A 25,119-nucleotide genomic window follows, 5' to 3' on the forward strand; every position below is an offset into this window, starting at 1 on the left:
AATTTAAAATGATTTACCATTTAAAAAAAATTAAAAAGTAAGTATGTGACATAATGATTTTATTGGGTTAGTCATAAAGTTTGTTTCCATTCCCAAACAAGCTTTTTGGCCAACCCAATAGAAGTGTGATCCTTAAATACAGGATAAACAAACATGGTGGGTGACCAACTCCCCAGCTCACTGCCTTGAGAGGTTTTTCAGACTGTGGTATGAGGAGCAAGTGCCCAGGCAGGGCTTGGCTGACTCTCTGGGTTGAAGTGATGTCATTGAGTTTAGAAAAGCCCTGGTGGATAAAATTCCCAGGGCAGAGGAGTGGAAAGAAAAGGGATTCAGAGGGAGAGCTTCAGAAAAGTGCAGAAGGACCCCTGGGTATTGAGTAGAACAATGATAAGTTCATACAGCTCGTACTAGCTGAGAGCTGGGAAGGATCTACTTGAAAGGACCAAAAGAAACAGTGCTTATACTCCTGCAAAGTAAAAACCTGGGCCTGTTTTTGGCCCACATTATGGAGCAGTGGGAAAAGCACACAAATAGAGCTTGTCCAGCAGTGGAGGATACTTAAACTTAGGCTAGTTGCTGCCCTAGACCTGCCTAAGAAATCTTCAAAACAAGACATGATAACTATTGAACAGTTCCTCATTGCTCAATGGACATAACCGATTAGTTATGCCAGATAAATTTATTGTAGAGATCTGTCTTACAGCACAGGGCCTAGAGTTTCTAATACGGTATTGTGCACTTCACAACTTGTTAAGAGAGTGAATCTCACAGTAAGTGTTCACACTACGAAAAAATGCAAATAAACCACCACAACAAACCAAAGATACTCAGAAACTCTGGTAAGGTTCTTTTACTATATGTAAAGTGGCATAATATCATTTAGAGATAGATGGAAAGTAGCTAACAAAGGGTAGTAGAAACTCTCACACAGCCTCTAAAAGTTAGTTAGAGTGTTATAGCTTCAGTTCAGTTGCTCGGTCGTGTCTGGCTCTTTGTGACCCCATGGACTGTAGCACGCCAGGCTTCCCTGTCCATCACCAACTCCCAGAGCTTGCTGAAGTCCATCGAGTCAGTGATGCCATCCAAATATATCATCTTCTGTCATCCCCTTCTCCTCCTGCCTTCAATCTTTCTCAGCATCAGGATCTTTTCCAGTGAGTCAGTTCTTTGCATCAGGTGGCCAAATTATTAGAGCATATTGTTATAGCTTATAAATCAACAAAATATATAAAATGGAATAATAATACTGGATTAACCCAAACAAAGCAAAAAAGAAAGAGAAATACAACAAAGACCAGATGAAACAAAGGTATACAAATTGCAAATGAAAGATTTATGCACAAATGTAAATACTCATGCATAGTAATTAAAAGATAAAGATGATCAGATTGCATAAAAAGCTAAGAACCAAGAATATGTTTCCTTTATAATATTATTTTATATACAAACACACACTAAATTTAAAAGTAAAAAGAATCAGATATAGTTTGTTAATATTAATCAAAAGAAAGCTTATGTGACTATTTTAATATCAGATAAATTAGTCCAGATCAATAAATAAACCAGATTTTTAAAAGTTTATTTTGTAATGACAAACAACAATTTGTAAAACAGTCATAAAAATCCTAACACTAATATTATTATACTCTTAATAACAGAGCTTCAAAAATAAGAAACAAACAATGATAGATCTCTAGGGAGGAATAGATAAAGCCACAATTACAGTTAGATATTTTAATAGCAGATCTCTCAGTATTTGAGGGACTGATACAGAAGGCTTGACAGTAATTTAATGGATTAAAATCCAGATATATCCCACCCAACAAGTGATGAATACACATTTGTTTAAGGACACATAAAACGTTTGACAGAATATTCTGTCCATATTCTGGACAATAAAGCATATTTAATACATTTTAAAGAGTGTTATATCATACAAAATGTATGCAGTCAATGGTATCAAATTGGAAATGACCTTTGAAAATTTCCAAATATTTGAATATCAAATAATGCAGCTTTAAATTACCTGTACATTGAGGAAGACATCAAAAATATATAAATTGTGTAAAAGTAAAACACAACACATCCAAATTTGTGGTATGATACTAAAATAATACTTAGGAGATGGCTTATCACACTAACACCTATTTGAGTAAAAAAGAAAGGTCTCAAACCAAAGCACAACTTTTGTTTAGAAAAACAGAAAATGAAGAGAAAAGGAAAGCCATATAAAGGAGAAAAATCAACAATAAAAATAAGGGTAAATATAAAAGGGAGAAGCATAATAAGCAAAAGTTAGTTCTTTTAAAAGATCAATAATATTGATAAGTTTCTAGACAAACTGATTAGGAGGAAAAGAAAGAACACACACATGACAAACACCAGGAATTGAGAAGGTTGCATCACTACAGATTCTACAAGGATGGCAATATTAATACGGGCTGATGTATCATTAAAAATTTTATGACAGTAAGGACGACTATATAAAAAATGGACAAATGTAAAGGCCGCTCCTAAGAAAAACTCTCAGCACATAGAAATACCAGGAAACTTCCTCAGCTTGAAAAGAAGGTCTGAGAAAAACTTACTGCTAGTATCATATGTAATGACAGAAACTAAGTACTATGAAGATTAGAATATAGGAAGAATGTGTATTCTCATCACTTCTATTCAAAATTGAATCAGTCAAGCCAATGCAATGAGAAAAGATGAAAATCAAAAGCACTCTGACTAGAAGTAAAAGTCATTACTAATGGAATACATTATCAAGTAGAAAAATCCTAAGAAATCTACAGCAAAAGCTACTAGACCTAATGGAAAAGTAAGTTTTCTAGATATAGGAAACATTTTTAAAAATAAATTCCTAAATACAACAGTAATCACCCTTAAAATAAGATGTAAAAGATACAGTATGCAACAGAACAAACATGGCTGATTCATGTCGGTGTATGGCAAGAACCATCACAATATTGTAAAATAATTAGCCTCCAATTAAAATAAATTAATTTAAAAAAGCTTAATTCAAAAAAATAAGCTGATTTTAAACTTTACTTGAAAAGTCAGAGATTATAATACAAGCAAAAAAAAAAAAACTTTGAAAACAAAAAACTTGAGAGATATACATATCTGACTTTAAGACTTATAAAACACTATTATACAGTTGCTAAGTTGTGTCCAACTCTGCCGCCCCATGAACTGCAGCATGCCAGTCTTCCCTGTCCTTCACTATCTCCTGGAGTTTGCTCAAACTGAAGTCCATTCACTCAGTGATGCCATCCAGTCATCTAATCCTCTGTCACCCCCTGTTCCTTCTGCTCTCAATCTTTCGCAGCATCAGGGTCTTTCACAAAGAGTTAGCTGTTTGCATCAAGTGGTCAAAGTTTTGGAGCTTCAGCATCAGTCTTTCCAATGACTATTCAGGGTTAACTTCCTTTAGGATTGACTGGTTTTATCTCCTTGCTGTCCAAGGGACTCGCAAGAGTCTTCTCCAGCATTACAGTTTGAAAGTCTCAATTCTTCTGTGCTCAGCCTTCTTTATGGTCCAACTCTCACATCCATACATGACTACTGGAAAAACCATAGATTTGACTATATGAGCCTTTGTTGGCAAAGTGATGTCTCTGCTTTTCAATATGCTGTCCAGATTTGTCATAGCTTTACTTCCAAGTAACAAGTGTCTTAAATTCATGGCTAAGGTCACTATCTGCAGTGACTTTGGAGAACAAGAAAATAAAACCTGTCATCATTTCCACTATTTCCCCATCTATTTGCCATTAAATTCTGAAAGAGATGGGAATACCAGACCACCTGACCTGCCTCTTAAAACTAATACAGTGTTTCAGGTTTAAAAATAAAATAAAATAAAAATGCAACAACAACAACAAAAAAAGGGAAACCTATATGCAGGTCAGGAAGTAACAGTTAGAACTGGACATAGAACAACAGACTGGTTCCAAATAGGAAAAGGAGTACGTCAAGGCTGTATATTGTCACCCTGCTTATTTAACTTATATGCAGAGTACATCATGAGAAATGCTGGGCTGGAAGAAGCACAAGCTGGAATCAAGATTGCCGGGAGAAATATCAATAACCTCAGATATGCAGATGACAACACCCTTGTGGCAGAAAGTGAAGAGGAACTAAAAAGCCTCTTGATGAAAGTGAAAGTGGAGAGTGAAAAAGTTGGCTTAAAGCTCAACATTCAGAAAATGAAGATCATGGCATCTGGTCCCATCACTTCATGGGAAATAGATGGGGAAACAGTGGAAACAGTGATTTTGGGGGGCTCCAGAATCACTGCAGATGGTGATTGCAGCCATGAAATTAAAAGACGCTTACTTCTTGGAAGGAAAGTTATGACCAACCTAGATAGCATATTGAAAAACAGAGACATTACTTTGCCAACAAAGGTCCATCTAGTCAAGGCTATGGTTTTTCCCGTGGTCATATATGGATGTGAGAGTTGGACTGTGAAGAAAGCTGAGCGCCAAAGAATCGATGCTTTTGAACTGTGGTGTTGGAGAAGACTCTTGAGAGTCCCTTGGACTGCAAGGAGATCCCACCAGTCCATCCTAAAGGAGATCAGTCCTGGATGTTCTTTGGAAGGAATGATGCTAAAGCTGAAACTCCAGTGCTTTGGCCACCTCACGCAAAGAGTTGACTCATTGGAAAAGACTCTGTTGCTGGGATGGGTTGGGAGCAGGAGGAAAAGGGGACCACAGAGGATGAGATGACTGGATGGCATCACTGACTCTATGGACGTGGGTTTGAGTGAACTCCGGGTGTTGGTGATGGACAGGGAGGCCTGGTATGCTGCAATTCACGGGGTCACAAAGAGTCGGACATGACTGAGCGACTGAAATGAACTAAACTGAACTGAACTGATGGGACCAGAAGCCATGATCTTAGTTTTTTGAATGTTGAGTTTTAAGCCAGCTTTTTCACTCTCTTCTTTCACCATCATCAAAGGGCTCTTTAGTTTCTCTTTGCTTTCTGCCATTAGAGTGGTATCATCTGCATATCTGAGGTTGTTGACATTTCTCCTGGCAGTCTTGATTCCAACTTATGATTTATCCAGCTTGGCATTTCACATGAAGTACTCTGCATATGTTAAATAAGCATGGTGACAATATTCAGGTTTGAAATAGTCCTTTCCCAGTTTTGAAGCAGTCTGTTGTTCTATTTCTGGTTCTAAATGTTGCTTCTATCTCTGTATAAAGATTACCCAGGAGGCAAGTAAGTTGGTCTGGTATTCCCATATCTTAAAGCATTTTCCACAGTTTGTTGTGATCCATACAGTCAAAGGCTTTAGTGTAATCCCTGAAACAAAAGTAGGTGTTTTTCTGGAATTCTTTTACTTCCCCTATGATCCAACAGGTGTTGGCAATTTGATCTCTGGTTCCTCTGCCTTTCTAAATCCAGCTTAAACATCTGGAATTTCTAGGTTCTTATACTGCTGAAGCCTAGCTTGAAGGATTTTGAGCATTGCTCTGCTAGTATGTGAAATGAGTACAATTATACAGTAGTTTGAATATTCTTTGGCATTGTCTTTCTTTGGGATTGGGATGAAAACTGACTTTTTCTAGTCCTGTGGCCAATGCTGAGTTTTCCAAATGTGCTGACATATTGAGTGCAGCACTTTCACAGCATCATCTTTTAGGATTTTAAATAGCTCAGGGAATTCGTCACCTCCACTAGCTTTGTAGTGATGCTTCCTAAGGCCCATTTGACTTCATACACTAGGATGCTTGGCTCTAGGTGAGTGACCCATACCATCATGGTTAACTGGGTCATTAAAACTTTTTTGTGCAGTTCTTCTGTGTTCTTGCTACCTCTTCTTAATATCTTCTGCTTCTACTAGATCCTTGCCATTTCTGTCCTTTATTGTGTCCGTCTTTGCATGAAGTGTTCCTTTGGTGTCTCCAATTTTCTTGAAGAGATTTTTTTGTCTTTCCCACTCTATTGTTTTCCTTTATTTCTTTGCATTGTTCACATAGGAAGGCTTTCTTTTCTGTCCTTGCTATTCTCTGGGACTCTGCATTCAGTTGGGTATATTTTTCCATTTATGCCTTGGTTTCTGCTTTTTTTCTCAGCTATTTGTAAGGCCTCCTCAGACAACCACTTTGCCTTCTTGCATTTCTTTTTCGTGGGAGATGGTTTTGGTCACTGCCTCCTGTACAGTGCTATGAACCTCTGTCCATAGTTGTTCATGCACTGTGTCTATCAGATCTAATTCCTTTAATATATTCATTACCTTTACTGTATATAAGGGATAAGGCACCTCTACTGTGTATAGAACTGCCTAGTAGTATTCCCTACTTTCTTTAATTTAAGTCTGAATTTTTCAATAAGGAGTCAATGATTTGAGTCACTCTCAGCTCCAGGTCTTGTTTTTGCTGACTGTATAGAGCTTCTCCATCTTTGACTGCAAATAATATAAATAACCTGATTTTGATATTGACCATCTGGTGATGTCCATGTGTAGAGTCATCTCTTGTATTATTGGACGAGGGTATTTGCCAAGACCATTGCATTCTCTTGGCAAAACTCTGTTAGCCTTTTCCTACTTCATTTTGTACTTCAAGACCAAACATGCCTGTTACTCCAGGTATCTCTTTACTTCCTCCTTTTGTGTTATAGTCCCTTATGATGAAAAGCACATATTTTTTAGTGTTAGATCTAAAAGTTCTTGTAGGTATTCATAGAACCATTCAGCTTCAGCTTCTTTAGCATTAGTGGTTGGGACATAGACTTAGATTACTGTCATGTTGAATGGTTTGCCTTGGAAGTGAATCAAGATCATTTTACCATTTTTGAGATTGCACCCAAGTACTAGATTCCAGTCTCTTGTTGAATATGTAGGCTACTCCATTTCTAAGGGATTCTTTCCCACAGTAAATATAAAGTTCTATATTCCATGTCAATGTGATATTAGATAAAGATAGATTAATATATTAATGATAATACTAAACAATTCAGAGATATTTATGTGGCTATATATATATATATATATGCACGTGTGTGTGTATATATATGGAAATGAGGCAATCAACCCTGAATATTCATTGAATATTCTTTGGGGGAACTGATCCTGAAACTCCGATAATTTGGCCAACAGATGTGAAGCATTGACTCATTAGAAAAGGCCCTAAGGCTGGAACAATTGAAGGAAAAAGGAGAAAGGGAGGCAGAAGATGAGATGGATAAATAGCATCACCAACTCAGTGGACATAAATATGAGCAAACTCCAGGAGACTGTGAAGAACAGGGGAACCTGGTGGGTTACAGTCCATGGGTCACAAAAAGTCAGACATGACTTAGTGATATGATAATAACAACAGCGTGGAGGGAAAGTGTGTTGAGAAAGAAGACATGGTATAAGAATCTTTTAAAAGGTGCTGCATTTGTATATCAATATGCAAAAAATAGAAAGGAAGAACAGAAGAAACTTAAATACATATCATGAATAGTATATTTTTAAAAAGTCATAGTGTATTATCAACTGGAACATAAACTTAACATTTTTAAACTTTTAAAAACATTTGATAAAATCTTTGTTCTTTGCTCATTTCAAAGTATGATTTCTTAAAAACAATAAATTGAACTTAATATCTGTTTTTCATAAAATATCATTAAAATTAAAAAATCAGGCAAGGAAAATATTTGAAAAATCACATGTCTAATAAAAGATTTCTATCAAAATACACACAGAATTCTCAAACCTGATAATAAAAAAGCACACATATCAATAAAAATAAGCAACAATATTTCAACAGATTCTTCACTCAAAAGAAAACTACACAGATGGCAGACAAACAAGTACATGAAATGTGTTCAAAATCATGAGTCATTAGGAAAATATAAACTAAAACTACAGTATTATATTACTACATATACATTAGAATGGTGAAAACAAGCAAACAACTGGAAAAAAAAAAAAAAACACTAAAAAACCTTTAGCAATGATTTAAAAGTTTTAGCAATGATTCAGAGGAATTGAAATTCTCATATAATATGGGTACAAATGTTAAATCTTAGAAGATTTTCTGCTTGGGAGAAACTTTTGAAAGTTTTTAAAAATATGTTTTTAAATGATAGATATAGAAATAACATTATCCTTGTATTTCTAGGTATTTATCCAAGCAAGTTAAAGCATATATCTCAACTCAAAGACTTGTGTATGAATGTTCATAGTCTCTTTATTTGTAATAGCTAAACCTGAAAATAGCTGGAATGTCATAAAAGTATGCATAGATCCAGAAACTATGGTATAGCAATACAATGGAATACTGCTTAGCATTAAAAATTAATTATTAATATGTAACACAACATGAATGAATCTTAATTATCATGACTGAAAAATCCATAAAAAATCCAACTCTATGATTATATTCATATGGATTCTAGAAAATTCAAGCAAATATATAGCAAAAAACAACTCCACTGATTAGTGGTTTCCTGGGCACAGGGGATTGGTGAGGAAGGGCTGAAGTTCATTCAGAGAGGAGGAGACTTTCAGGGGTGATGGATATGTGCAGTGAGACATCATCATTGTTTCTGGAATACATGCCAAAAGTCATAAAGTTAAATACTTAAAGTACAGTTTATTTTTGCAGGTTATAAAAGCATTTTATTAATAATTGACCTTCAAAAGAATGTGGAGTCATGTTTTCCCACATACATCACAGGTACTACCTCAACAAAGTTAAACGTTATTTGGAAAGTAATCTCAATAACATACTTAAACTTACAAAGCTTCAGCGTCTTAATCACCAGCATCTGTATGGAGGTATTTAGGTAGATAATGTAGCTGATGTGATGTGTTTATTTCGCCCTGTGAGCACTGTTAACAATTATACTCCTCAAGCTAATAGAACATTCATGTTTGATGTTTAAATAATTTCATTATCAAGATGAATAATAGCATTGACTTTGACAACTTTCTTAATTACTGATTTTGACAGGAAGCCAACACTAATTAGAATTTCATTTTTTTAAAAAAAAATGAATACACTGTTTGTAATCAGCTAAACACCCCTCAATTAAATCAGAGCGCTAATATTGCCCAAGTTGTCATTTTAATTACTGCATAGTACATGTAGAAAAATAAGTATTTATGCCAATTTTAAAATACTGCTTTATAAACAGACCAATACATATGTGAATTTTTTGTGGTCTGCAATTTCTGCTACATGTGACAGAGACATAAAATGCATGTTTGGCACTTCAATTATATTTAAGAAATACAAATTTCTAAAGATTAACATTTTCTCATCCTAGAAATAAAAAATATTATACTCTCCTATGGGAATGAGAACATTAAGATAACCTCAACAAAACCCAAAGGCTTTCATTAGGGTTCCTCAAGTTTGACCTGTGGGACACAGGTTGACATTGTCTAATTTCCATCCCTCATCTAACTAGCTGGTAAACATATGGTTTCTAGTTCAGTTGGGATTGTTGAGTCTTGTCTGATTTTGGAGGAACTGGCAGAGAGAAGTCATTCCAGTCTGTCCTCTATCTATGCTAACACCGAGAGGACATTGCCACCATATGAAATGACTGAGGTTGGAGGTTGGAACTCTGAGAGTTCCCAACAATGGTGAATAACCTCTTCTTTTCAGGAGACCTTGTATGTCATTGGGATTGTGTTTCTATGGAAAACTGGGTGTTAACTTTCTTTTTTTTTTTAATTTAAATTTATTTATTTTAATTGGAGGCTAATTAAAATATTGTGTTGGTTTTGTCATACATCAATATGAATCCACCACGGGTGTACACGTGTTCCCCATCCTGAACCCCACTCCCACCTCCCTCCCCGTACCATCCCTCTGGGTCATCCCAGTGCACCAGCCCAAGCTTCTTGTATCCTGCATTGAACCTGGACTGGCGATTCGTTTATTATATGATATTATACATGTTTCAGTGCCATTCTACCAAATTATCCCACCCTCTCCCTCTCCCACAGAGTCCAAAAGGCTGTTCTACACATCTGTGTCTCTTTTGCTGTCTCGCATACAGGGTTATCGTTATCATCTTTCTAAATTCCATATATATGTGTTAGTATACTGTATTGGTGTTTTTCTTTCTGGCTTACTTCACTCTGTATAATAGGCTCCAGTTTCATCCACCTCATTAGAACTGATTCAAATGTATTCTTTTTAATGGCTGAGTAATACTCCATTGTATATATGTACCACTGCTTTCTTATCCATCCATCTGCTGATGGACATCTAGGTTGCTTCCATGTCCTGGCCATTATAAACAGTGATGCGATGAACATTGGGGTACACGTGTCTCTTTCAGTTCTGGTTTCCTCAGTGTGTATGCCCAGCAGTGGGATTGCTGGGTCATAAGGCAGTTCTATTTCCAGTATTTAACTTTCATCTCCCTGTAAAAATAATGCCTGTACCTTAGAGTTTGTCATGAGTGCATCAAATGTTCAACCTCATGGTAGGAATCCAGGGTAAGCTGAATTGACAGCCAACTGCCTGGACAGTAGGCTGAATTGTTGTACCTATTGTCCAAGGTGGGATCTGGGCAATCTTGATTACATCCTGTTGGACCTAAATTTATTTATTTATTTATTTTTTTGTGTGTGTAATAAAGTTTTATTAAAGTATAAAGGAGATAGAGAAAGCTTCTGACATAGGCATCAGAAGGGGGCAGAAAGAGTACCCGCTTGCTAGTGTTAACAATGAGGTTATATAATCCAAAGAAGGTCTGGAGGTTGTAAAGACTTCATCAGACCCACTCCCATAATTTACATCTTAAGGTAACACTGTCCTCAGGCAAGATACACCCTTGTAAAGACCAGGTCTACTCCCATAATTAACATTTTAAGATAACAAAAGGTTGAATCCAAAGACTGTCCTTAGGCAGGATACATTGTTATATAATCCTAAGGAATGTGGAGGAAGAAAAAAAAAAAAAAAAGCTTGTCCTTTCTTCCTCCTTGAGAATTCCAGACCCCTCTCTCCTTGGGGACCCCTAGACTCCCTATCAACTTGCCCAGGAACTGACTCTCTCATTCCCCCCTTTTCTTTTAGGAGAATTATGTTGCCTAGGGAAAAGGGGCGTCATTCTCGTTCCATAACTGCTTCCGAGCTGACAAGGGGCATTGTCCCTAAATTGGTGAGGCAACATATTCTCCTAATCCTCATATTGAGGATATCTGATCCAGGGGCCCCAAATAGCAGTTGGAGGAAGCTACAGCAGTAGCAGGAGTTTGAGCAACCATTTGTAACTTAAAAGCTTTCATGCGGCTAGAACAAATCCAGTTATACAATTACAGATGCAGGCAACATAGTCATTAAAACAAGTTAAAATCGAAATTAAAAGTCACATTATGTCCATAGTTAAAGTACAAAGTGTTGCACCAGTCCATTTTAGGGTTGGTAGATGTCATCAGATGAAGAAGAAACATCGAATGTGATTGTTGTCAAAGGTATTCACAGACTTGGAGAAAGTCTTTTCCTTGAAGTGGGGATGTCCACCATGGGAAGCCTTCCGCTGACGAAGAGGGGAGTGCTCCGCAGACCCAGCAGTTAGACCGATTGTGGAATGCAGCATAGGAGTGAGCCCAGGAAAGGAAGACATTGTCTTGAGGATCCAACAGCAGACTCAGGATATTTGGAGTCAGCAGAAGTAAGCTCGCATAGGTTATCAGGTACATCTAAAAGGTACAAAGTCAGAGCATAGAAAGTAAAGACATAAAATGAAGTCACTTAATTTTGGTCAGGGTGCCACCTAAATTTATAACTTGGTCCTGTTGACCAAGTAGAAAAGTCAGTACAGACACTTAAGGAAAATACCACCTGGCTTTCTAAGCCAGACACTGATAGTTTACCGGGTTTGTTCACCTGAGGATGCAACATACCAGGCTGAAATCAATAGTACAAGTTGTCATTTTGCTTTTAGGGTCTTGTTGATAGTAGCATTTAGTTAGATGCTGTATAAGATGTTTCAAACCGATTTAGTTCCAGCCCATCAGTCAAATCAGAATCAGAGTGGCTGACAGATGGCATATACCCATATGAGAAAACTCGCCAGTAGTGAAGTGGTCTAAAAATTATGGTTATGCATTGTTGGGAGATAATTCTCCATGAATCTCATTCATTTCTGAATGATGTAGGTTAAATAGTGTTGTTTGGACTGACTTTTCAAGGATGTTTGTACAACAGGCAGCATTGGAAGATATAGTATCTTTCTCCGGGCAGAGGGAACAGGAATTTACTGAACAATACCCAGCTCAGTTGGTAAAGAATCTGCCTGCAACACAGGAGACCTGGGTTCGATCCCTGGGTCGGGACGATCCCCTGGAGAAGGAAATGGCAACCCACTCCAGTGTTCTTGCCTGGAGAATCCCATGGACAGAGGAGTCTGGAAGGCTACAGTCCATAGGGTCGCAAGAGTTGGACATGACTTAGTGACTACACCACCACCACCTTTATTAGATGGTGTATCTTCAATGGCAACAGGTAGGCAAGCACCCCAAGGTTTTTCAGTTGCAATGCAAAACTACAGCACTCAGAACATGCATCTAGCCCTCCTCCTATTGCTTCATTGGCATGTCAGCTACAAGAAACTGATAGGAACATGAAGCTCACGGTATCTACTGCAAAGTGAGTGATGAAGTCCTTTTGTCTCTAATGCCCCTCACCAGGATCTATGAAACTAGGATAGTTACTTATTTTGTAAGCAGAGGAAAAATCTCAGGCCTTTCACAGTTCTTGACACCCTTCCCCCTTGCTATAACTGAAGCATTGATTCCCAAGGACCAGATTGGTGAATCCTTGCATAAAGAGACAAAAGTCATTGGGCAGTAGTCCTAGTTTGTTGTTTTGTTTTCTTTTTTAAAAAAATTTCCATTCCATTTTTATGTTTTTAATTTATTTTTTGATTGGAGAATAATAGCTTAACAATATTCTGTTGGTTTCTGCCAAAAGACAATGTGAATCAGCCATAAGTATGCATATATTCCCTCCCTATTGAACCTCCCTCCCACCCACACCCTCTGCCCCATCCCACCCTTCTAGGTTGTCACAGAGCCTGGGTTGAGTTTCCTCTGTTATACAGCAACCTTCCATTAGCTATCTATTTTACATATGATAATATATATATATTTCAATGCTACTCTTTCGATTCATCTCACCCCCTAGAGAACAGACTTTGGACACAGTCCTAGTTTTTAATGATTATTTGTACATCTGTTGTGTTACTCTATGAAAGCATAACTCCTCAGGAATCCAGAGAATTTATCTTGGCAAAACCAAAAATCCTTGAAATATTTGGTATCACCATTTTCTGAACATAAAATCATTCTAGCAGATTGTCATTGTGAATAGAATTGAGGGAGTCATTATAGTGTATCTTTGCCATGACTTTGAATGGTCCTCCTCTCTTGGAACCTGGCCACTTCTTTAGTCAATCAGTTCAGTGGATGAGAACTGGTTCAGGTCTGAATTGGAATATAAGGTATGTTACTTGAATCTGGATGGGACACTAATTACGAATCCTCTTTTATTTTGTATAGACTAAGCAACTGCTTTATTAGTTATCTGTCTTATCTCAAGTGAATCTGTGTTGTCTTAACCATCTTCAGAAAGCTCAAAGAGTGTATTTACCTGTCTTCCACTGAGATATTACTATTCTTTACAATAAAATTGAGGACAATTTTTTTGCTTCTGATGGTTAAGCACCATCATTATTGCCTTTTACGTCATGCATGTTGCTATCTGGATCATCAGATCTGTTCTAGTGTTTCCCACCATCACCTCTGACCTACAGAGAACACCCACCACATTGCATCTCAATAATACCAGTTTCCCTGTCACCCATGTGTCTTCAAGGCACGCCTGTGAATCATAGCCAATTTTTATATATAAGGTTCTTTTTTATATATAATTTTATTTACTTATTTTTGACTATGCTGGGTCTTCATTGCTGTGTGGGCTTTTCTCTAGTTGTGGAAAGTGGGGGCTACTCGCTAGTTGCAGTGCACAGGCTTCTCATTACAGGGGCTTCTCTTGTTGCAGAGCACAGCCTCTAGGGCACACTGGCTTCGGTAGTTGTGACTCATGGGCTCAGTTGTTGCGGCTCCAGGCTCTATAGCACAGTCTCAGTAGTTGTGGCACAGTGCTCAGCCTCTCCATGGCAGGTAGGTTCTTGATGTTATATATTTATGCACATCCATTATAGCATGCTGAGTTTTATCAGTATTTTTACCATTTCCTCTACTTGACCTAATTTTTAGCAAATATTCTGGTATTTCTACTTTACCTAGTGTGGACCATCACTTTCACCAAACTTTCCAGAGGTTTCCTACCAGTATAATAGTATTACCTTCTGCATCCTTTCCAGAGAATTGATTCTTTTTATAGGAGATTGCTCCCATGTTGATAACATTTACCAACTTCAAGTTCTGCCCTTTTTGTTCCAGCTCCAGTTAGATCCATTGTCTCCCACCCTCTGCAGGCACATGTGGATGGAGTCCTACAGATCATTGAAAGTAACAGTGTTGTTTCTTCCTTAGTAAATATAAACTTTGCTTCACCAGGTTATGTAGTGGCAATCCTGGCTATGAATTTTATGGCCAGGAGGGAATGCATGCTGTTGGAAAGACAGAGTGGGCCACTTCTAAAAATCCTGTGAGTGTAGGAAACCTGAGATTCCAAGATTTTCAAGTGCATTTTACTGTAGTTTATTAATCTCATACTGCAGGGCCTTAGTCCTCCCAAATCGGAGCTCTTAAGCTGGCATAGCAGACTTGCTGGGCTTGAGAATTGAGTCTTACCTTCAGCTCCATGGCTGACAAAGTGGATTTGTGATAGAGTATACCAATCTATGGAACCCCACTCCAGCACTCCTGCCTGGAAAATCCCATGGATGGAGGAGCCTTTTGGCCACAGTCCATGGAGTCACGAAGAGTCGGACATGACGGAGCGACTTCACTTTCACTTTTCACATTCATGCCCTGGAGAAGGAAATGGCAACCCACTCCAGTGTTCTTTCCTGGAGAATCCCAGGGACGGGGAGCCTCATGGGCTGCCGTCTATGGGGTCACACAGAGTCGGACACGACTGAAGCGACTTAGCATACCAGTCTACGTTAGCCTGAAAATAGAAAATCCAAACCAAATCAGGCATGGGAGCTGTATCCACATACTGACAGGAAGTGGAGGAGATGGAGTCTCAGTTTAGAATCCTGAGGGCAGTCTGGTGATCAGAGTCTAAGATCAAGCAGAGTGACAGCAAATAAATGTGGTTCCTCTTCAGATTCTGTTGATGTCAAATTTAGGGAGGTCGGAGGGGAGGTTAGTCGGATCTAGCCAATGATTGAAAGAGGAAAATCAAACCTGAGTGTTCCTGAGGTGATCCAGTCAACTTGTTAGATACTAAATAACATATTCTAGTAACTTTGTTCCAAAATGAAAAGAAAGGGTAAGGTAAAACTAGAGTGTGGGCAAGTTACAACATATTGGACCTATAAGAACAAAGCCGACACTTTCTTCTGGCTCTGTTCCTCCTGCCTTGTTCCTTTATAGCCTGCAAACCCTTTCCTTCTCTCAGCTTTTTGTTTCTAAGTTGCTCTTTGAGGATAAAGCATTCTGTTTAAACAGAGTGTTTAGATAACAGTATCCTAAGGTAATGCTGGGGGTATTACAAAGAAAATGCAACTGATAAATGGGCAGGTAAGTGATTTCAAACCTCTTTCATCCCTGTTCTTTTCCAAGTGCAATGTGCTTGAATCAGATAGCATCTCACTGGCTCAGAGAGAGGGATGGGTTAGGCAGGGAGTAGAAGATGGACCCCTCGGAACACATGTGATGGAGGTAAAAATGGAGCAGAGCTAATAATCTTTCATATTTAACAGAGAGAAATCAACCCTAGGAGCAAGGAGAATGATGGGTATAAATCTTTATATTGAAACATGTTGTCAGTAAAAGAAAGTATAATCTATATATATAGCCACAGAAGAAGACATTTGTGAGAGAAGACTGGAAGATCAAAAAAATAGTAAAAATTTATTGTTTATTATTAGCCTGTTGAAGAATAGTAAATGGCATCAATCTATTATGTGATCAAGAATAGTATGTGGATAACAGTGCTTTAAGATGAAAGAGATGTATGTTTAAACAGTATTAGCAATTAATGTAAACAAAATGTTCATATTAAAGCCAATAGAGTTAAAAGTATATTTCCTTTATCCCTTTATTGATTTTCCCTCAGGAAAAAACTAAATGCTATAAAGTCAGTAATTGCAGGAACATTTCCTTTTAATGTTATAAGGGCTGTTGAATTCTTAGCAACTGGATTACCTTTCCGAAGCACAGAGTATAATATGGACATAAATGTGATTGTTTTCTTCCTTTCTGAATACACATAAACATCCCATATTATTAATTTAGGTGATTATTCTCATAAAGCAATTTCCTTTCAACTATTTTTTTTTTTTAACTGAAGCATTCCCTAATAACAGGATTCTAGTATCTGGTATAGTTTAGAGAAAGAATGTATAGGACTTTAGAGACAATTATCAACTTTCATAAAGAAGTCTGAGTCAATTATTTTCTCAGAAAAGATAATTTATAACTATAGAAGGAAAAACAGAAATTTTTATATCTCATGTTATATAAACAGAGGCACTAAAAAGGATATATGTCATGCAGCTTCATCAATAGTAGATGTTGGTGGTTTGGGATTAGCACATGCAAGCTATTATATTAGATTATAGAGTGAGAAAACAGCAAGATCCTGCTGTATAGCACAGGGAACTAGGTTCAGTATCTTGTGATAAACCATCTTGAAAAAGAATATGGAAAAGAATAGGTACATATATATTCTTACTGTTGTTTAGTCTCTAAATTGTGTCCAACTCTTTGTGACCCCATGGACTGAAGCCCACCAGTCTCCTTTGTCCATGGGATTTCCCAGACAAGAACACTGGAGTGGGTAGTCATTTCCTTCTCCAGAGGATCTTCCTGACCCAGGGACTAAACCCATATCTCCTGCATTGACAAGTGGATTTTTTACTGCTGAGTCACCAGGGAAGCCCTTTACACACACACACATACATGCGCGTGCACACACACACACACACATGCACACACACACATACAGCTGAATCACTTTGCTGAACATCAGAAATTAACACAACATTGTAAATAAATCAAATAAAATAAGTTAAAAATAATAATACATGTTTAATAAATGCCTCTTGAATTTATTGGCTATGGGATTATGGATATACAGACCTTCTCTAGAGGGAATTAATGTAGATTTTTTAGGAAGTGGCATCTGCCTGGTGTCAAGAGCAAGGTGCCCATGTGGATGAAATATGGCCATGCTGAAAAGGATCCTGTGGCCAGATTGTATAGGGCATTTTGAAGCATAGTAAAGATTTCTGATTTTACGTGAGGTGTGAGGGCTGAATGATTGTAAACAGTGAAGAGATAATAGTCAGATCTATATTTTTAAGTGATTACTCAGACTGATGTATGGAAAATAGATTATAGGGGAAATCCACTGTAAATTATAATAAATAAATAATAGCAATATGGGGGCTATTGATTAGTTAGATAAGTGACTATCATGGCTTGGATTAAGACAACTTGGAATTGTTGATACACGATCATATTTGGGAAATATATTTGAAAATATCTGGCAGCATCTTCTGTTTTTATCTGGGATGAGAAGAAAGAGTCATGATGCTTCCAAAGTCTTTGGCTTGAACAACTATGTGAATAAGATTGACATAATGAAATAAAAAATTGAGAGTGGAGCAGGTTGAGTATGGGATATAAAAATTTCTATTTTAGATGTGAATATTTAGTGGAAAAAGTCTTCCCAGGTGGCTCAGTAGTAAAGAATCCACCTGCCAAGCAAGAGACCCAAAGGAGACTCTGGTTTAATTCCTGGTCAGGAAGATTACCTTGGAGAAGGAAATGATAATCCATTCCAGTATTCTTGCCTGGTAAATCCCATGGACAGAGGAGCCTGGCAGTCCACGGGGCCACAAAAGAGTCAGACACAAACTAGCGACTAAATAACAAGAACAAATTCAATGGAAGAATATATAAATCTACATTTTGAGGGGATATTGGAACTAGAAAAAAAAACTGTGGCATCATCACTACATCTATGCCTTTGGAAATTATAGGATTAGTCTACCAATAGAATTATCATGTATTCCAGTCTAATCACAGTGTAGCAGTGAAGAAAAGAATTTCTAGGACAAAACCTGAAGACACTTTATATTAACACATCACTGACCAGAGACATACTGCAGCCACAGGTGTTAGATTCTGCAAAAATCCCCTAGTCATGTGATGTGTAGAAGTGTTGATCTGGAAGGAGGGAGGAACCATCAGAAAGATGAAGAAGAGGGGCCTGGGAGGCACCCAATATTAAACCCATGACTCTTCACTAAATAACTTCTCCTTTTCCTTCACACCTTTTTTGCAATGTTAGTTATTTATTTAGCTGCTCACATTATTAGCATTTGCATTAAAATGCAGACAATTTGGTAGTAGGGAGTGTGCTTTTTTAAATTTATTTTTAATTGAAGGATGATTGCTTTACAATATTGTGTTGGTTTCCACCATACATCAGTATGAACGAGCTATACATATACATATGTCCTGTCTCTCTTGAGCCTTCCCTCTACATTCCACACCTTCCCATGCCTCTAGATTGTTACAGAAGTGTATTTCTTTAGCTCACCACATTCTACCTAATTCCTGCCACTGGGTCCAACACACTTAGATGCTAAAAAATTTATTTTGTGATGAAATAAAATAATTACTTTGTAACATTATCCATAAAATATTCCTTAAATGCTTAATATGGTAAGAAGTACTGCATTTTATATTTGAGATTTCTATTGAATTTTCTTTCTGTGACTATAAGTATAATTATATCCAAATATTTGGTCACACTTTTATTGTTTTTCTGAACATTTATACTTTAAAGGGTTTTATTATTAAATATTAAATATATTTATTAATATAAATACTAATTTTTATTTATTTAAATTTTATAATTTTGTGTACATTTACTACCTTTCATAGACTTACATTTCTTGGTGATTTGTATTTTTCCATTTTAAAAATTTGTACAACTGTTACATACTGAGAGCCTATAAATAATCTCTCTTCTGTATACATTTTTAATAAATTATTTTACATTTATCTCTTTAATGTTTCTTAAGTATACCCTGATGGTAGTTGTGATGTAAAGAGAAAAATAAACTTTTTTTCCTGTCAAAAAATAACCCCATCGCCTTTTATTTAGTACTTATTCCTTCCAAGATATGCACAAGATATTATCTTAAAAATTTAATCTAATAAAATATACTTATGCCAAGAAATTTATCTTGCACACACTCCAGTCCTCTTCTCTCCCCTAAGTAACACTGCCATCCTTAACCTCTACCAAGAGAGTTTTGAATTTTTAAACAATGGAATAAACTATACATTCATATATCTAGGGTTTCCTTTTTTTTTTTTTCTTATCTCAATGCTGTGTTTGTAAGATTAATCCCTGTCATTGTAGACCTATAGTTCATTCTTTCTCATTGCTTCAGTTCAGTCACTCAGTTATGTCCAACTTTTTGTGACCCCATGAACCGCAGCACACCAGGCCTCCCTGTCTACCAACAACTCCAGGAGTTTACCCAAACTCATGTCCATTGAGTTGGCGATGCCATCCAAACATCTCATCCTCTGTCATCCCCTTCTCCTCCTGCCTTCAATCTTTCCCAGCATCAGGGTCTTTTCAAATGAGTCAGCTCTTCGCATCAGGTGGTCAAAGTATTGAAGTTTCAACTTCAACATCAGCCCTTCTAATGAACACCCAGGACTGATTTCCTTTAGGATGGACTGGTTGGATCTCCTTGCAGTCCAAGGGTCTCTCAAGAGTCTTCTCCAACACCACAGCTCAAAAGCATCAATTCTTAGATGCTCAGCTTTCTTTATAGTCCAACTCTCACATCCATATATGACCACTGGAAAAACCATAGCCTTGACTAGATGGACCTTTGTTGGCAAAGTAATGTCTCTGATTTTAATATGCTGTCTAGGTTGGTCATAACTTTCCTCCAAGCAGTAAGCGTGTTTTAATTTCCTGGCTGCAGTCACCATCTACAGTGATTTTGGAGCCCCCAAAATAAAGTCAGCCACTGTTTCCACTGTTTCTCCATCTATTTGCCATGAAGTAATGGGAGTACATCATGAGAAACGCTGGACTGGAAGAAACACAAGCTGGAATCAAGATTGCTGGGAGAAATATCAATAACCTCAGATATGCAGATGACACCAACCTTATGGCAGAAAGTGAAGAAGAACTAAAGAACCTCTTGATGAAAGTGAAAGTGGAGAGTGAAAAAGTTGGCTTAAAGCTCAACATTCAGAAAACGAAGATCATGGCATCCGGTACCATCACTTCATGGGAAATAGATGGGGAAACAGTGTCAGACTTTATTTTTCTGGGCTCCAAAATCACTGCAGATGGTGACTGCAGCCATGAAATTAAAAGACGTTTACTCCTTGGATGTAAAGTTATGACCAACCTACATAGCATATTCAAAAGCAGAGACATTACTTTGCCAACAAAGGTCCATCCAGTCAAGGCTATGGTTTTTCCTGTGGTCATGTATGGATGTGAGAGTTGGACTGTGAAGAAGGCTGAGCACCGAAGAACTGATGCTTTTGAACTGTGGTGTTGGAGAAGACTCTTGAGAGTCCCTTGGACTGCAAGGAGATCCAACCAGTCCATTCTGAAGGAGATGAGCCCTGGGATTTCTTTGGAAGGAATGATGCTAAAGCTGAAACTCTGGTACTTAGGCCACCTCATGCAAAGAGTTGACTCATTGGAAAAGACTCTGATGCTGGGAGGGATTGTGGACAGGAGGAGAAGGGGACAACAGAGGATGAGATGGCTGGATGGCATCACTGACTCGATGGACGTGAGTCTGGGTGAACTCTGGGAGTTGGTGATGGACAGGGAGGCCTGGCGTGCTGCGATTCATGGGGTCGCAAAGAGTCGGACACAACTGAGCGAGTGAACTGAACTGAACTGAATGGGACCAGATGCCATGATCTTAGATTTCTGAATGTTGAGCTTTAAGCCAACTTTTTCACTCTCCTCTTTCACTTTCATCAAGAGGCTCTTTAGTTCTTCTTCACTTTCTGCCATAAGGGTGGTGTCATCTGGATATCTGAGGTTATCGATATTTCTCCTGGCAATCTTGATTCCATTTTCTGCTTCATCCAGCCCAGCGTTTCTCATGATGTACTCTGCATAGAAGTTAAATAAGCAGGGTGACAATATACAGCCTTGACATACTCACTGCTTATTCTATGGTAATCTACAGTATTATATGTCATAATTTATGTATTCATTCTTTTATTAATAAACATCTATATATTTATTAAAATTCAATAGTTATTCCAATTCTTTGCAGTGTTACTAAAAATTAAGGCATATATATATATATTTCTGTATATGTGTCTACAGTGGAACAGCTGAGTCATCTTCTTAGCTTCAGTAAACACATCAAATAATTGTAATGTTGTCTAGTCAAAGCTATGGTTTTTCCAGTGGTCATGTGTGCAACTGAGAGTTGGACTATAAAGAAAACTGAGTGCCAAAGAATTGATGCTTTTGAACTGTGGTGTTGGAGAGGACTCTTGAGAGGCCCTTAGACTGCAAGGAGTTCCAACCAGTCCATCCTAAAGAAATCTGTCCTGAATATTCATTGGAAGGACTGATGCTGAACTTGAAACTCCAATACTTTGGCCACCTGATGCAAACTGACACATTGGAAAAGACCCTAATGCTGGGAAAGACTGAAGGCAGGAGGAAAAGGGGGCAACAGAGGATGAGATGTTTGGATGGGATCACCAACTCAATGGACATGAGTTTGAGTAAACTCCGAGTTGGTGATGGACAGGGAGGCCTGGCGTGCTGCAATCCAGGGGGTCACAAAGAGTTGGACACAACTGAGCGACTGAACTCAACTGAATGTTGTACCAGTTTAAAATTTTACCATCAGTGCACACAAATTCTAGTTGCTATTTATTTTCAACAAATATTCTGTCCTTTAATCCATTTTGGTGATTTGAGCAATATTTTGCTATGGTTTTTTTACATTTCCTTAGTGATTGGAGAAGGATATGGTAACCCACTCCAGTGTTCTTGCCTTGAGAATCCCAGGGACGGGGAAGCCTGGTGGGCTGCCCCATATGGGGTTGCACAAAGTTGGACAGGACTGAAGCGACTTAGCAGCAGCAGCAGCAGTAATTGATGAAGTTGAACACCTTTCCATATTTTCATCTGTTATTTGAATATCCTCTGTTTTGAAATGCTTCTTCAAATCTTTTACTTATTTTTCCACTATGTTGTCTTTTTCATGTTAATATATGGGGAATATATATGTGTTTACATATTGTCTCCTTTTAGAGAGAGAGAGATAAAATATCTTTTTTTTTTTTTTAATGTTAAGCCCTGTAACTTACCTTTTAAACAGATTTATGGTGTTTACCTATCTATTTTAATGTGGTCAGTTTATCAAGTTGCTTTGTTTTCTTTTAAAGTTAGTAATGTGTGTTTGTGTGTTATTTGCTCAGTCGTGTCTGACTCTTTTTGACCCCATGGACTGTAGCCTGACAGGCTCCTCTGTCCTTGGAATTCTCCAGGCTAGAATAATGGGTTGGGGTGACATTTCCTTCTCAAAGAGTTGGTAATATTTGTATCTTAATTAAAATATTTATTTATTTTAAGGTCATATAATCTCTGTTTTCTTTTAAAAGCTTTATTATCTTAAAATTTACATGTGGATTTATGATCTGTCTAAAGTTGAGATTATGTATGGTGGCATGTGGAAATATTAATTGTCAAGATTTTTCCCAGCCCCACCATATATATCCCCAAGTGACATTGCACCATTTATTAAAAAGACCATTGTCCCCCTGTGATGACGAAGTGGTATCTTCGTGTAACTCAGCTGCAAGTCCGTCTTTGTCAATCTATTTTTCCCCCACATTCTCTTTATTCTTATGCCAATATCACATTTTAATCAGTGTGACTTTATAATCAGTTTTAATGTCTGATAGTGTAAATCCTCCAACTTGATTCTTTAAGATTGTTCTTGTCATTTTAGGTTACTTACATTGCCATTGCAGTTTGAAATCAGCATTTTGATTTAAAATTGCTGTATTTTTGATAGGAATTATGATAAACCGATACATAGAGTTTGAGGTAAATTGACATCTTTACATTATTGAGGAGTCTTTTAATTTGCCTCATGGCATGTTCCTTCATTCATGTCATTTTAACTTCAACTGAGTTTAATAATTTTAGGTATAAAAATATTAAACATCTTCTTTTAAGCTTTTTAATATTTTATAGCCTGTTACAACAGTATTTCTTTAATGAAAATTCAAATTCAGTTTTTGTGTATCCAAAAGTGTCTTTATTTAACTTTCATTTTGAAAAATATTTGAATAAGTAGAACTTTCTGAATTGGCTGTTATATTCACATTTTAGGATGAAATCTTAAAACCCATCTAATTCATTCTTAATTTTTGTTTTTTTTTATTTTCTAGTTTTAGAAATACTGTTTGACTTTTTTATGGATTCCAATTCTTTGGAGAAAGGCTCTAAACTTGTACCTAGTTTGTCAATTGTAGGTTTTATTTCCTTGAACTTATTAATTACAGCATTTTTAAAGTCTTTGATAACTTGAATATGTGAGTCACATATTGAATCAGTATGTAGTAAATTTCTCTTGGTAGTTTTTGTTGTTAGCTTTGTTTGTTATTTTAGTTTGCTTGGCAATTTGTTAAATTAAAAACAGACATTGTGACTGAAAATTATAAAGGCTCTGGATGATGCAAATGTCTCTAGAAAGAGTTGCCCTTTTCTTTACAAAAAAGGTCCATCTAGTCAAAGGTCTGTCTAGTCAAAGCTATGGTTTTTCCAGTAGTCATGTATGGATGTGAGAGTTGGACTATAAAGAAAGTTGAGCACCGAAGAATTGATGCTTTTGAACTGTGGTGTTAGAGGCAACTCTTGAGAGTCCTTTGGATTGCAAGAGATCCAATTAGTCCATCCTAAAGGAAATCATTCCTGAATATTCATTGGAAGGACTGATACTGAAGCTGAAACTCCAATACTTTGGCCACCTGATGTGAATCATTTGAAAGGACCCTGATGCTGGGAAAGAATGAAGGCAGGAGGAGAAGGGGATGACAAAGGATGAGATGGTTGGATGGCATCACCGACTCAGTGGATATGAGTTTGAGTAAACTCCGGGAGTTGGTGATGGACAGGGAGGCCTGGCATGCCACAGTTCATGGGATCGCAAAGAATCGGACATGACTGAGTGAACTGAACTGATATGTACATATTTGTATATATAAATTGTATTCATTTTATACACAATGTACATGTACATTATAACTATTTCAGTTCAAATGTTGCAGAGATCAATATCAAGCAATATGTCTTCAGAATATGTATATAATAGGCAGCAGCAGAATTATATTATTTTAAAACTACCTTTGTTTATTTGGAAGAAAATTAAACTGTATTTTGTACTAAAATGTCTTTAGAAGTTTTCAACATTTGATGGAAGAACATACAATTAAATACAGTTTAGCTTATTTAAAACTTTGGTTTATAAATGTTGTTACCAGAGTAATGACTGCATTTAATGAAAACAGATGAATCACATTGGGGACATTAAAAAGTTCAGTTAAATACTAATTTATTCAGAGGATGAAAACAGAAGTAACCTTTGCCTATTATGAGGTCTTTATTCATTTTTTTAAGAGGAGCTTTAATGGATTCCCAAAATGCATAATAGAGAAGCAAATTGGGTCGTAATAAGTAAGGATTCTGGCATATTTCATTTTTAAAGGTGCAGAGATTTCTGTATTGAGAATTTTCAGGAGAAAAATAACTGACAATGGATAATTTTGGAAGATGTTATCATGCTAATTAAAGTATTAACATAGTAATTACAGTTAGTTAAAATTTAAACAGAGTAGTGGTTAAGAGTCTTAACATTATGGGTGAGTTTGCCTTGGTTCAAATTCCAGTTCTACCATTAACTAGC

At 37.0% G+C, this 25,119-nt stretch overlaps 1 long non-coding RNA gene across 2 annotated transcripts in view; it reads left to right on the top strand.

Moving 5' to 3' along the window:
• LOC123333733 overlaps positions 1–25,119 on the top strand; it is a 268,037-nt gene that overhangs the window by 98,978 nt on the left and 143,940 nt on the right. The gene's annotated exons all lie outside the window — the stretch shown is intronic.

This window comes from Bubalus bubalis, chromosome 5, assembly GCF_019923935.1.
Source record: "Bubalus bubalis isolate 160015118507 breed Murrah chromosome 5, NDDB_SH_1, whole genome shotgun sequence".
NCBI lineage: Eukaryota > Metazoa > Chordata > Mammalia > Artiodactyla > Bovidae > Bubalus > Bubalus bubalis.